Genomic DNA, 15,516 nt, shown 5'->3' with positions numbered 1-15,516 from the left:
TTTACTTTACTGCACCCCTAGTTGAGCAATCTTGTGCTTGTTTCGTTGAGCTTTGCTAGCGTCTCTCTAGTGCATTGCAACCTTTCCTCCATATAGTTGCATTGCCCCATCATATCGCCTTGTGTGAGTATCTTTGGTTGTCTACGGTCATCGCTAGAGCTTGTTATTGGTGCAAATAGGTAGCCTACCTACAGCCCCACATATACCCTGCTTTGTCGTGTGATTTGTTCTTATACCCTTGATATTCTCTTCGCTACATCCGTGCACTAGTTGTTTCTACAAGTGGTAAGCAACACTAATTTACTTTGGAACGGTAAGATCTCCTTTTCTTATCAGTTTTGAGTGAGTTGTGAGAGTACCACCATATATATTTTGATTTAGTGCACTAACTTACTAATCATGTCTGCTAGTGATCATAAAATTGTTAACCAGGAAAACAAGAGTGCTGCAGACCTCATCACATGGAGGGAGTTTGAGGCTCTTCGTAATGAGATGCGACGTGAATGCCGCGCTCAGGACGATGTGCTTAATGGGAAGGTTGAAGAGATCAACCAAAAGTTGGATGCTACTAATGCGACCGTCACCACATTGGCTGATCAAGTGACGGATATACAATGCAATATTGCCGATATGCGCTTAGCTATTGAGAATTTGACCGCACAACAACAACAAGACGAAGACGAAGATCCTGAGCTTCCAGATGACGCACACAATGCTCGTGGTGCGCCACGTGGTAATCGTCCTCGAGGATGGGCTCCGCTTGACCGCCATGGTCGTGGACATGATGAGGAAGATGGTTTGGCTAAGCCTAAGTTTTCCATACCCAAGTTTGAAGGAGGAGCTTATGTTGAAGAATACCTCACTTGGGAGCTCAAGATTGAGAATTTATGGAACTTACATCCGAACTACACTGAAGATAGAAAGATCAAGCTTGCTTCTTCTGAATTTGATGGCTATGCATTGCGTTGGTGGGATGCTTTTGTTCGTAACCATGTTGAGGATGGTGAGCAACCTATACGCACATGGCGTGCCATGAAGGAAGCAATGACTTCTCGCTTTGTGCCTACAAATTACTTGCGGAATATATACGATAAGTTGACTCTATTGAGACAAGGTGTGAAGACTGTGGATGAATACTACATGGAGATGGAGATGCTTATGCAGCGTGACCGTGTCCGTGAGTCTCTTGAGATGGCAATGCAACATTTTCTGAACGGCTTGAAGTATGATATCAAAGGCATTGTTCGTCACTACAGTTACACCAACATGAATCAATTGTTACATCATGCACGAGAAGTTGAATCACAGTTGGCTGACGAAGCAAAGATTAAAGGACGAGCTTCAGGAGCAGGGCGCTACACGCCTCACGCGCGCCCTACTATGGCGCCGGCGCCATCATCGCGCTCCGCCCCGTACTCTACTCCGCCTAGTAGCCGGTCTCCAATGTGTCTAACACAAAGAAGTCCGAATCTGCTGCAAGTACGAGTGGTTCTAATGTGTCTACTGCGTGTAACCGTGATATGGCTTGTCATACATGTGGTGGCAAAGGTCACTTCAAGAGAGATTGTCCTAACCGCAAAGTCATGATTATCAATGAGGAAAATCAGTATGAGACTGGAGATGATGTTGATCCTAATGCTCCAGAAGATGATGTAGTGACACTGATGGTGAAGATGCATATCCGTCTGATGCTCGCACCATTGTTGTGTCGCAGCGTGCTCTTAATGTATTGCCTAGTGCATCTACTCAGCGCTGCAATTTGTTCCAAACAAAGGCTTTAGTTGGTCCTGACAAGCCTTGCAAGGTCATTATTGATGGCGGGAGTTCCCGCAATTTAGCAAGCAAGGAGTTGTGTACCAAGCTGAAGTTGAAGTATCTACCGCACCCGCATCCATACTATATTCAGTGGTTGAGAGACAATGGAGAGATGAAGGTAAACCACATGGTGCGTGTTGAGTTTGCTAATGGACCGTATAAGGATTGCATTGACTTTGATGTGGTTCCTATGACGGTGTGTCACTTATTATTGGGACGGCCTTGGCTCTATGATCGTTCTGTGCAACACAATGGCCGTGCCAATACATATCACTTGGAGTTCAAGGGCAAGAAAATCAACTTACAGCCTATGACACCACAACAAATTGTCAATGAGTCTCGTCAGAAAGTTGAAGTAAACTTGGAGGATGCTTCTTTAGATAGGCGAGAGAATTGTAATGTTGTGAGTGATATAACGAAAGTGAGAGCGTGAATTCCTTGGTCTCATTAGCCACCAAAGAAGACATGAGAGAATTTAGCAAGGACCCTACAGCCATGCCTCTTGTGCTCTTGTACAGGGGTACGGTTTTGGTTTCTAACGACATGACCCCTCTTCCTCTTGGTATTTCTAATGTTTTGCAGGAATTTGGCGACGTGTTTCCGGATGAGGTACCCGCAGGACTTCCACCATTGCGAGGTATTGAGCATCAAATTGACTTGATTCCCGGCGCTTCGCTACCCAATCGGGCACCATATAGAACAAATCCCGAAGAGACGAAGGAAATACAGAAGCAAGTACAAGCGCTACTCGACAAAGGTTATATCCGCATAAGCCTTAGTCCTTGTGTTGTTCCTGTTATTCTTGTTCCTAAGAAAGATGGTACATGACGTATGTGCGTAGATTGTAGGGCTATAAACAACATTACTATTCGATATCGTCATCCTATTCCCCGTTTAGAGGATATGCTAGATGGATTGAGTGGTGCTGTTGTGTTCTATAAAATTGATTTGCGTAGTAGTTATCATCAAATTAGGATGAAAGAAGGGGATGAGTGGAAAACAGCCTTTAAAACAAAATTTGGTTTATATGAGTGGTTAGTAATGCCTTTTGGTTTGACTAATGCACCTAGTACTTTCATGAGACTGATGAACCATGTTTTGCGTGAATTTATTGGCAAATTTGTGGTTGTGTATTTTGATGATATATTAATTTACAGCCGCAATGAATCTGATCATACTATACATATTCGACATGTTTTGCAAGTGTTGCGTGATAATATACTCTATGGTAATCTTGAGAAGTGCACATTTTGCAAAGATAAGGTCATATTTCTGGGTTATGTTGTCTCTAAGCATGGAGTAGAAGTAGATGTGTCTAAAATTGAAGCTATTCAAAATTGGCCTACTCCCATGAATGTGAGTCAAGTAAGAAGTTTTCATGGTCTAGCTGGGTTTTATAGAAGATTTGTGCCCAACTTTAGTACTATTGTTGCACCTTTGAATGACTTGACTAAAAAGGGTGTTATATTTGAGTGGGGCGCATCCCAAGATCATGCTTTTGATGAACTTAAGAGATTGTTAACTTCTGCACCGTTGCTTGCACTTCCTGAGTTCAATAAGCAATTTGAGATTGAATGTGATGCTAGTGGTATTGGAATTGGTGGTGTGTTGATGCAAGAGGGTCGCCTAATTGCATATTTTTCTGAAAAACTTTCTGGTGCTAAGTTGAACTATCCTATATATGATAAAGAATTGTATGCTTTAATTAGAGTTCTTAAGGTTTGGCAACATTATTTGTGGCCAAAAGAATTTATCATACATTCTGATCATGAAGCTTTGAAATATCTGAAAGCCCAATCTACTTTGCATAAGCGTCTTGCTAAGTGGGCTGAGTTCATTGAGTCTTTTCCATACATTATTAAGTATAAGAAGGGAAAAGATAATATTGTTGCTGATGCTCTATCTAGGAAGAATATGTTATTAATTCACCTTGATGTTAAAATTCCTGGATTAGAAGTACTATGTGATTTGTATGCTACTGATCATGATTTTGCTGAACCATATCGCTTATGTGCTCTTGGTAAAGCATGGGAAAAATATCACATACATGATGGGTTCTTGTTTAGAGCTAACAAACTATGTGTTCCAGAATCGTCTGTGCGTTTGCTCTTAGTGCAGTAATCACATGCTGGAGGTTTGATGGGTCACTTTGGGCGTGAGAAGACGCTACTCATGCTAGCTGACCACTTTTATTGGCCAAAGATGAGGCGGGATGTGGACAGGTATGTGAAGAGGTGCATTACTTGCAACAAGTCCAAGTCCAAGCTGAAGCCTCACGGTTTGTATACTCCTTTACCGGCACCTACTACACCTTGGGAGGATATTAGTATGGATTTTTTGTTGGGTTTGCCGCGTACTAAGAGAGGCCATGATTCTATATTTGTGGTAGTGGACAAATTTTCTAAGATGTCACACTTTATTGCCTGCCACAAAAGCGACGATGCGTCGCATATTGCTAACTTGTTTTTCAGGGAGGTTGTGCGACTACATGGAGTCCCAAAGACTATTGTTTCTGATCGTGACGTGAAATTTATGAGCTACTTCTGGAAGACGATGTGGAGGAAGCTGGGAACGAAGCTACTCTTCAGTACTACTTGTCATCCCCAAACTGATGGACAAACTGAAGTGGTGAATAGAACATTGTCACAACTGTTGAGATCCATGATCAAGAAAAACCTGAAGGAGTGGGAAGAGTGTTTGCCGCATGTGGAGTTTGCTTACAACAGGGCGGTACATTCTACCACGGAGCTGTGTCCTTTTGAGGTGGTGTATGGCTTCAAACCCATTACTCCACTTGACTTGTTGCCTTTGCCCATACATGAGCGAGTTAATATGGAGGCATCCAAGAGGGCAGATTTTGTGCGAAAGATCCATGTGAAGACTAAAGAGTTGATAAAGAAGAAAGGCAAGAGCAATGCTGCAAGGATGAACAAGAAGCGCAAAGAGATGTTGTTCAAGCCTGGTGATATGGTCTGGGTACATTTTCGCAAGGATAGGTTCCCGAAGCTACGGAAGTCCAAGTTGCTTCCTCGTGGTGCTGGTCCTTACAAAGTGCTTGCCAAGATCAATGATAATGCATACTCGATAGATCTTTCACTTGATGAGTTTGGTGTCAGTAATTCTTTCAATGTTGCTGATTTGACACCATATGACGCAGAAGACCTTGGAGCGTCGAGGTCGATGCCTTTTGAAGGGGGCAGAGATGATGAGGACATCCCTACCTCACTACCACCTCCGCCATTGCCAAATGAAGATGAACCTGCTGTGAAGCTCAAGTCCAATGAAGTTCGGATTGGACCAATTACAAGGGCTCGTGCGAAGCTACTTAAACAACATGTGAACTTGTTCCTAAACGATACTTTGATTGATCAGAATTTTATAATACCTAAGTCCCATTGCTTATGTATCATCAGGTATGAGGAGGAGACAAGCATCGCATGAGGAGGAGAAGAGCAGCTGGACGTGAAGGTGGACGTGGAGCTGGGCAAGGAGCTGGACGTGAAGACATCTCATGGACGCGCGAGGGAGGAGCGGGAGGCATGCGCGAGAGGAGAAGACGAAGTCCAGGCCGGCCCAGCACCCGGTCAGACCGGCCGCCACGCCGGCGCGCCCGGTCCTTGGCCCGGTACGACCGGGCGGCAGGCCGGATCCACCCCGGCGCCAACCGGGCGCCACGCTTATGCCAATCAGCGGGGTTACTGTAACACAATTCCCGAGCCCGGTTGGAACCCGGTCCCTGTCCCGGTTTGAACCGGCCAGCCTGGTCCCAGGCCCGGTTGACCGGTCTCCAGACCGGCCGTGTCCGAGTCTGTCTCGACCAGATCTATTCTGGGTCGGTTATTCTCGTAGTTTTTCGACCAGAGGTCGTCCCGGACGCCTATATAAGTGCCCAGGACGGCCCCTAGCTGTTTTAGACCACGTTTAAGATAAACCCTAGTTCTTAGTTGTTTGCTCTGCAAAACTATTGAATTCCCTACACCATATTGCTTGATATTGTGTAGATCCTATAAAGTCTTTTGTGATTAGCTGTTCCATTGGGAATTAGACGGTTGGAACTTACCGCTTCGTGGTCGGCGGCTGCGTGCGCAAGTGTGTGGAGTTGCGAATATCTTGCAGGGTTGAGAGCTGTTGCATTACCGACAGGGACCAATCGAGAGATCTCGTTGCGTCATACAAGTTATCATCCACTACATCGTCGTGTTCCTCCGCTGCTATCACCCCGTGATCATCATCACCACCGTTGCTTACTGAGAAGATCGGGCCACCCCTTATCAGTTAGACTTCATTTTCTTGAGAGAAAGTTAGACTACTATAAATAGTGGTGATATACTACATCATATATGTGCCCCCTCACATGGAAACTATTTTTCCATTTTGGTTTCTCCTTCTGTTAGTTCCTGAGTGGCTAGTAGCACATTTGATATTTGACCGATTGATCATAATTACTATGTATATGATGCATGTGTTTCCAAGTTGACCTCAGTGGCTAGTAGCACATACACTTCTCTCAAAACTCAACAGAGGCATAGAGCATCACCAATTCTTAATTATAGATATACAATAGTTGTAAAAATATGTTTAGAAGACAACACACCAACCATAATTCTCATATATTTATTAATAAATTGAGATTAATCAATGTGTATAGTATAACCCATTTCTAACTTATGATTCAAAACTACGAATGACATACCACGGATGTATAAACTACATGACACCTAGCTTGTTAGTTCATAATATATGTAGTGTCATCAATTAGAAACTAATCTTGGATTATCACCAGAACTTGCTTCAATGTTACGTAATAAAATAGACAACATGTTAAGCTAGGGATTTTAAGTAGATATTATTTGCTTTATATGCTCTCTAAGCATAATCAATCGTTAGAAAATAAGTAACATAAATTGGTTGAGCGTTCGGGTGTGTGCCGACATGTCGCGTGTATTTTCTTTATATGAACCTCGAAGACAAGACCGATTGAGTATTCTTTTTTTTCTCGTCACCTAACCAAATGGAAACAAATGACACACCAAAAATCTTAGATCATGCAACAAATGAAACAAGATGCTAGAAGCCATAGCTAGGACTCGAGAATGGGAAATAATTACGTAACATTGAGCAAAGTGATTAGCAAGGTGATGTCAACTTGGACATAGCATTTTCTTATTTTTATGTATATGGATCACATGAGTAATAATAATAATAGTTAATGTGTAACAAAATTCAAATGGATGTTGGACTCTCAAAGCCAAAAAAATAAAATAGAAATTGAACTACAATACAAGTAGTAGTCCATGGCCCTAGTAGAAAAAGCACAACTAGGTGCAGGGGGCCATGGTGCGGGAGGACTAGTAAGCGCAGGGCTCGTGGGAATACGCTAAAATGTCCGCACACAGAAGATGTGGTGGGAGAGATTGGCAGGCGAGTGAGTTGTGGGTATGGTTGGACAGAAAGCTTGAAGCTCAGTAAGCTTAATGAGCGCTCGTTTGGTTAAATCGTTTAGCTAGGGTCGTTCTACTAACAAACCAAGCCGAGCAACACTTTTTTCTCTTTAGCGTTAACAAGCTAAACAAGCAAACTTGTGAATCTAGCGAGCTACTCGGTACGATCGTTAATTTGGAGCACATCTTACTGAGTCAAACATACCAGTTTGTAGGCAAGGCTAAACTGCCCTTATGGGGTATAGGAGCAACCAAGCACAAGAGAAATTATTGTAACCCTTCCCTGAATCTTCGTGTCATAGATTTCTTGAAGTCATTCATGTAAGTTACAACATAAATTCAAGAAAATTCATTGGGCATTTGTAAGTATATTGAAAGTATTCAACATGTCACAACATGACATGACTGAAGAAACTAGCCTAGCCCATTTTTCGTAGATTGACATGTAGCTCCATATGAAAGTGTATCCTCACAATTATTATGGTACTACAAATGTTTATTTTATGGTGGTACATTTTATTTACTTATTTTGGTAGAACTTATTATACATAGATGTCTCATTTTTGTATGTAGAGAAATTTGTATGTGTGGTCATGCGATAGTTTTATTTTCTTCCGTATATGGAGTATCATGTCAACTTTTGTGTGTGTCTTTGTGGATTGATTAAAGTTCTATTCTAGATATGATCATAGTTCTACATCTGTACTATGTTGTTTTTTGATGTTATCATAGGCAACTATATTTTTAAAAGAAATAAAAATCACATTTAGTAGTTCTAGCATTTTATAAAAACAATCCAGATGTAACCAATGATTTATCCTACGAACGAGCAAAATATTAATTTCAAATATTTTATATTCACACAAACATGACATTGCTTGTGGATCTAAGTATGACATTTAAATCTCCAAGTTTTATCCGATTTTGTTATTTTTGTGTAGCTCATAATAAAAAGAATTTCGTATTGTGACTTTTCATATTGACTATGCCTAGATTTGTTTTTGGATTTTTTAAAACTTAAAAATATAATTTTAGTTATTGTTTTTAAAAGGAAGAGATCGCTGAAGGTCTTGAGGCAAATTATTATTACATATATAAAAGCCAAACCTCTTTGCTGAAACCATAAAAATTTGGGTACTGTTCCTTCAACTGATTTTACTGTAGACGGACACAACGTTCCTGTAGATGGTCGATTTTGGTTTTCCTTTCTCCTTTTTATTTGCGTGTGAAATTCTCGGTTTACCGGCTGTTTGCGGTGATCTATCCGGTAAACTTGGCCGTTAGAGCATCCCCAGCCGTTGGGGCTCCCCAGGCCAAAATCCGGCGTTATTTAGCGCCGGATGGATGTATTTTGTGGCCTGGGGAGGCCCATTTTCCCAGCCGCGAGCATGGTCGCCTTCTGACGCACACCCACCGCGTGCATAGCGACGGTGCAGTCACCGGGAAGGGCAATCGTCGGAGTGCCCTCGACGCATTGAACCGTCGCGAAGTGGTCTGGAGAGCCCAAACGACTCGTCGGGAACGGTCGAAGTGGCCTCGATGCGAGAACCTCCGTAATGGAGCACGAACTCCGCGGAAGAGCAACCGCCGCTCTCTTCGTCGAGAGACCTACATATACGGTTTCCGACGGCCGACGCCATTCATCTGTTCTCTCCTCACCATCCTCCGTCAACCATGAGCGATCTCTCTTGGCCATCGGACACCGACAATGAGGAAGCCGCCTGGATGGCGCCATTGGTGGGATAAAGCTGCATCGTCCAGCAGCGACGATTCCCCCCCGCCGGCCAGCGAGGACGAATGGGATGACGACGAGGAGGAGGACGCATGGGATGACGACGAGGAGGAGGACGAAGAGGCCGATGAGCAGGCCGAGGAAGAGGCCGAGGAAGAGGAGGAGGAGCAGCAGGAGGAGGAGGACGAAGAGGCTGAGGACGCTGACGAGGAGGAGGACTCAACTTCCTCCGACGAGGAGGTGACGAGCCGGAAGCGTCGCCGCCACGACGATGAGGCGGGGCCATGTAGGAAGAAGAAGTAGTTTAAGTTTGTTTTAAAGTTTTTATATGTAATTTTTATGTTTATTCGAATTATATTCGAAATATATATAATCTGTCTATGTTGCACCACTTGAGAGTTCAAAGCTTTCATTCGACGAGGGTATTGCCGTAGATCGGGAAGACGAGGGTATTGCCGTACAAACCTAGGCCATTGTCGCCGACAATTTGGAGCCACGCGCGCTTTTGTTTCGTCCGGTGTCCCCGAAAGCTCCCCGGGGGGCCGGGGATGGCGTGGGATCGCCGGATGAATTTAGGCCCAAATCCGGACGAAAACGAGGAACCGGGAGCGCGACTGAGCCAAATTACGCCGTCCGGATGGAAAAAACGTCGTTCGGGGGCCTCGTCGGGGAGACGAGTGGAGATGCTCTTAGTTTACATTCTTTCCTGCTGTGTACCCGTGAAATCCGGTCGTCCGGTAAGCTTCTGTATTTGTTTTTATTTTTGGTCAAAGCGGCGACAGAACTGACCAGGAGTTCCGGGATCGAGCCGCGCGTCCCTCGCAGGCCCAGACACGTTCCCCGTCACTCCTTTCCCTCTCCGTCCAGCGCCCGGGCTCCCTGCAGCAAGAGCTATGGCACCTCGACAGCCCGGTCAACCATCCCAGCGATACCAGAAGGGCCAAGCAGGCAAGCCCTCAACCTTGGGTTGTCCCGGTGGCCTCTGTCACCGGCTGGATCGCTGGTCATGAGTAGGCCCTCAACATGACTTCCTCTGTGGCAGGTGGCTTGCGGGATGAGGACCTCACCGGGATCCACTGCGCGACGGCCAGCACCTCCGCCGTCTGCTCGGCCATCTACTCCGGATCTGAGCGCGGAGGATTGTGGAGGAAGTGGAAGCCCAGCCGCATAGCAGTTGGACTGGAGCGGCAAACGTGGTGAATCTCGGGTTTCCTCCCGTCGCCGTATCTTCCCGTTGTGCTCGAGATCGATTCTCGGCGGCAACACAAGAGGAACATTCTTGGCTGTCCGTGAGTGGCCTGGATGATGACCTCAACGGGCAGCGCTCAGGCCTCCCTCCCCTCGCTACTCTCTCTCCGATGGAAGCCAGTCCTTGCCGCGCCATGGTCGCCTCTAACGGCATCGGTTCTTCCACCACTACAACTGTCGTGGCTCCACCCTCCGTGCAGGGCATCAGGAGGGTATGAGGCCATGTCTCAAGCTCGCTGTTGCTCCCTGTGACGGGCGTTGACTCTGACATGAGGACGAAGGTCACGGACTCCAGATCGGAGAGAGGATGCCATGGTTGACTGGCGACCTTGCAAATGGCCTGGCTGTGTGTTCTTGCTCTACGTGATATCTGCTATGCTACATTGATCTGCTGAGCTTTGTTTCCTTCGTGTCTGCACCTTTTAGTGTTTCTAGCATCTGGAAACTTAGCTTGGTGATTTCAGACTTGGATAGAAAGTCTTGCTACTAATACTCTGGCAGTTGCATCAGGGTAGTCTGGGGTTCACCTCTCCATCATCAACAGGGGGCGAGGTGGCATTGTTGATATTCCGTGTTGCAGAGTTCTCCAAGGTTTCCACCCAATTGTCTAAGACAAAAGAATTCTTAGGAATATATATATATCACTGAATGCCACCGAAGAGAAGGTGAGTACTACACGTACGGTTGATTCATGATTAATTATTAGATATTTTGATTAATTAGGTATGTTTGATTTCCCTACCCTGTAGTATCGAATGAGCCTGGTCTGTCAGTTTCATCATTGGGCATGCTACTTTTTTCTGTATTTTTGGATGATATTTACCCAGGACTGATTGTTTGGCCATGCGGTATTTGCTCGCTTTAACAGCATGGGAATTTCACTGTGCTACCTGCCTATTTCTTCAACTGTAAGTTTTATGAAAGTATGCTCATCATGGGAAGCTAGAGCTTTGACTGCTTCCTTATTTTAAATTGTACTATAAGATTTCACATAGATGATACGGGACTACATGTTTAACTTCTTCCTTGGTACTTTAGTTTTGGTCTTTAGGGCTATAAGGAGATCAATTATTACTTCAAATTTTGAAGTGGTGTGGATATACTATAGATAGATATATAGCAGTATGACAGTACCTATGAGCGTGATATGTTCATTTCGGAACTGTTTCGTAATCTAGGCATGGATTTGTTTGGGAATTGTACATCCTATTGGTTTGCTGTTATCATTTCCTTGGGTGCATGTATTCAGGAGATTAAAAATATAGTTACTGGTGGCATTTGGACTTTATTTTTGCGATTTAAAATTTTAAGCAATGCATCTATTACACATTGGGTCTCAGATTTCAATTTGCTTCAGAATCCAAATGTGTTACTTACTCAATCATGTTTGTTACCCTTCTAACAGGTTCCAAACCAATCACTTGGCGCATGATATATGGAATGGATGATAGTTTCGGCTTTCTTTTACTTCTGAATACACCAGTAGGCCTAAATCCGGCCAAAGGACCAGCGGAATTGGTTATCTAATTGCTCAAGTGATACATTGAAGAGGTTAGTAGTTGGTCTGCTTAAAAATGTTTCTGTGGCATGTGTCACTCCAGTTGTGAGTTCCTGTAATAAATAATGTTTAAATGAAAATTATAGGAACCCATACTGATAATTAAATTATAGATTCGATGCAAACATTTTTCACCATCCAGGTTTACAATGTGAAAACAGTACGGTGATGATACACACCTGGGACATGGATGAGGTCCACATGAAGTACTCTGAGATAGAGAAAAATGTGTGATTTAAAAGGTTATCTTTTTCTCTACAATCATAAGTTTAGATTAATTTGTTCAATGCTTCTGTAGTATCTTTTCTCTGCAATCATGCAAACATTAGAGCTGATCTACTTTTAATTTCCTTGCATTCAGTTCTTACATTTTGCCTACTTTCTAACCATGACTTCAAACCTAGATTACTAATGTCAAGTTTACTATTTCTGTACATACCAGGTTTGGACGAGTCAATGAGGCGTTGTTTGCGAGTTAAAATCTTCATGAGGAATTCTCAGGAAAATTCCGAATATAGCAAAGTGGGAAATTGTGCATCTTGAAGAATAAGATTGGACGCTCAACCATCCTTTCTGTTTACTTCTTATTTGGAGTTTTGTCCATTGTAATGATTCTTCTCCCCAGATCCAAAATTCTTTGGATTCTGGGGACTGTAAATTCCCGATGTAGAAAGAACATTAGCAGGGAATAATGGTTTGCTCACAAAATATGTCATGTATTGCAGGTTCGTGCATATTGTGGTTAACAAGAAGATCTATTGTAATATCCCAGGTATCGGGGTTACAAAAATAGAGAAAACAGATGTGTGCATTGCATTCATGCATAGAAAATCTGGGGAATTTTCGCGCTTTAAAGTAAAACAGTCACAGTAACTGAAGTTTCACTTGATCTTGGTGGAATTGAAGTAGCTCATCAAGTCAAGCGCTATAAACCTCAATGTGACTTTGATAAAACCTTGTTTTGGGTAGAGATGATTTGATCTAAGGGGTTAGATCAAATGGAACTAATAATCAACACAACAACACTTTACTCAATGATCAATTGCTTGATCTTATAAAAGATTATAATATGGTAATCCTTGCCACAACATATGAACATCCATTTAATTGGAAATCAAGTAACAATAATTGGAGTAACTATTCCTAACTTATCTTTTCCATGTCTTAAACTAATCCTTGATCCTACCATGAACCTCATGGTATTCATTTTACTTCACTCTTGGATTCATGACAAGGAGATCAACTCTAGAAATATATATTCCTCTCTACTACATACTAATATACATCAAACCTAGAGAAGTGAGAGTTCTATGTTACTTATTAGAGGATCAATGATAAACCTTGAGTTAAACATTGGATATACATCCAAGTATTCTAATCATCATCTTCAAGAGGAACCCTAGAGTATTATTCAAGTCATTCCCAAATGAATGAGACCATTCATACCAATTCCAGCCTTACTTATTAAGCAATAAAGGACAACCTTTGAACTAAAGTAATAGGAGATTAACCATTTCATCTTGGAGTGGTGAGATAACCTAATATCACATGGAATAATACCATATCCATGAATTGATAAAGAAAGGAGGAAAGTAATCCAACCAAGATAGCCAAGTGGAGTCTTAGCCTAGATACCTAATGAGATATTAGGAATACACCATAAACCCTAGAATAACTATTCCTATGAAAGAGAGTTCAAGCTATGGTGCTACACTCAAGCTAGTTGAGGCAACACTTGAATTTGAGGGAGAGAACTATCCATATAACCAGATGATTATATCATCATTGATTAAGTAGAACCCTAACATAATATCTCAGGCATTCTCCTGGGATATAAACTTTAGAGGCAACCATAGTAGTCCCATTCAAGAAGGTAAATTAGAAGTACTACACCCTAGTTGATCAAGACAATGCTTGATCGTGGAAGTGAGAAACATATTTAATGAGAGGTATCTTAGGAAGCCAAACCTTGACCATTACAAATGGAGTAATGATCATAAACCCTAAGAACTTCAGGTAGAGATACTAGGAACAAGTTGATCATGTATAATCATGACTATGCTTTGGATAGATAATTACCAATTAAACCTTAGTTGGTTAAGCAGATATAATCCATCACATAAAATCATAGGGGAACTACTAGCAACTCTAAACTATCTCCAATATGTTAATTAGAGAAACAACTGAATAGTAAGAACCTTTGTGTAATTCATCCCATATAGCAATCTAAATGATCTTGGATTGAATCATCCTATGAGTGGTGAGGAAGAGCAACCCTAGCCAATAGTATGGTGTTAAGACACATATAGAACCTAGGCCCTATCTCAAACTAAATTAAGTATTACTTGAAGAACACAAGTAAAACCCTTAAACCATATCCCAAACATGTATATGCTTCACTTGGTGAGCATAAAATAGTCCTAATACTAAACCCTAGATACCAACTCCAAGGATGGTGTTCATAACCATACTCTTGGAAAGCAACTCAAGATATAAAAATAAATCATGATTACACCATCAGGATATGTTTCCAAAATATTAATGATGAATAATTACATAAGCAGAATAGAATTGATCCTAGTCACTTCACATCAAGGTTCAAGAAGACAATACTATTAGCCATAGAATAAACTCTATTCAATTCTAAAAATATCTAGGAAAGGAATCCCACATGAAATAGCAACCCTGAAAACATATTCTAAAATAAGACACTAAGTACTAAGATCACAAATTATTAATCAGTTCTTGCTAAATCAAACAAAGTAACAATATCATCTATTATTAAAAGTAGTTTGAAGTATTAGAAACTATCATGAATTCCAAAAAAATAAGAGAGTATGAAGTGATATTCATTAACATACTTATATGAAGTTAAGAAATGTTACAATACAACAATAGATATACAAAAAAAATGATTTAACTATAAAATGCTACTGGAAATAATATATCTATTATATTAGAAATCAGATAAACCAGAAACCTGCAAAAGAAAATAGAATTCAAATAAGAAATGAAAACAAGAAAAGGAAAACAGGAAAAAAAGAAATAAAACGACAGGAGCTTACCTGGACGGCCACGCATCCCAACAGAAACCCCATGGAGCCGCCCACGCCAGCAAATTGGCCCAGCCCAGAATACCTCTTCGTCTAAATCCCACGCACGGAGAGGAAGACACCATCTTCGTCTTCGCTTCGAACGCCTGGACGCCACCGCGACGAAGGAGCTCCACGTCCCGGCCGTCATCGTTGACTCCACGAACGCCGACGACTGCGAGGGGGGCGTATAAATACCACGGATGAAACCCTAGCCCTCGTTCCCCTTTCTCTCTGTTATTTTTGCTCAAAAGTCCGAAACCCTAGCTCCTAGGCCCCAACCGTCACCGTTGATTAAAGCCATCCCGGCGTCTACTAAGTGGCCGTGGAGATGAGGTCGACCATTCTGAGCCTCTGTGCGAGAGGAATTGGTCCGGGGTGATCTCAGTTGGGAGAATTTGGTCGATTTCGTCAACAGCAGCTCGCCGGAATCAGTGGCCGTATCGTCGACTCCGACAACCCCGCGCTTCACCGAGCATACCCATGTGTTTATGGTGAGCTAGCGCTTCTCCTGAGCCTAATTTCGCGTCCGAGCACCTTCTGTAGCTCCGTTTTGGTTGTTGGCCGGGGTTGGCCACCGCGGAGACGCTCACCGGAGTTGTCTCCGGTGACCATTTCCTAGGGGCGCCG

The 15,516-nt window shown here is 42.7% G+C and overlaps 1 long non-coding RNA gene across 8 annotated transcripts; it reads left to right on the top strand.

The window, feature by feature from the left end:
• The first annotated feature begins 9,685 nt into the window (after positions 1-9,685).
• On the top strand, positions 9,686-12,558 carry LOC127296079 (uncharacterized). 8 transcript variants are annotated; one of them, XR_007848251.2, is made up of 6 exons: positions 9,687-9,936; positions 10,031-10,448; positions 10,747-10,901; positions 10,986-11,787; positions 11,937-12,036; positions 12,237-12,558. It is a non-coding gene; the product is annotated as an uncharacterized lncRNA (long non-coding RNA). The 8 variants fall into 8 exon arrangements; XR_007848248.2 differs by having other exon boundaries at positions 9,691-9,936; positions 10,031-10,901; positions 12,237-12,399; positions 12,520-12,558; XR_007848247.2 differs by having other exon boundaries at positions 9,693-9,936; positions 10,031-10,901; positions 10,986-11,144; positions 11,642-11,787.
• The last annotated feature ends 2,958 nt before the right edge of the window (positions 12,559-15,516 follow it).

The sequence above is a fragment of the Lolium perenne genome, chromosome 4 (assembly GCF_019359855.2).
Source record: "Lolium perenne isolate Kyuss_39 chromosome 4, Kyuss_2.0, whole genome shotgun sequence".
NCBI lineage: Eukaryota > Viridiplantae > Streptophyta > Magnoliopsida > Poales > Poaceae > Lolium > Lolium perenne.
The sequence above is the reverse complement of the archived record's forward strand: the minus strand, read 5'-3'. Positions and strand labels throughout refer to the sequence as shown.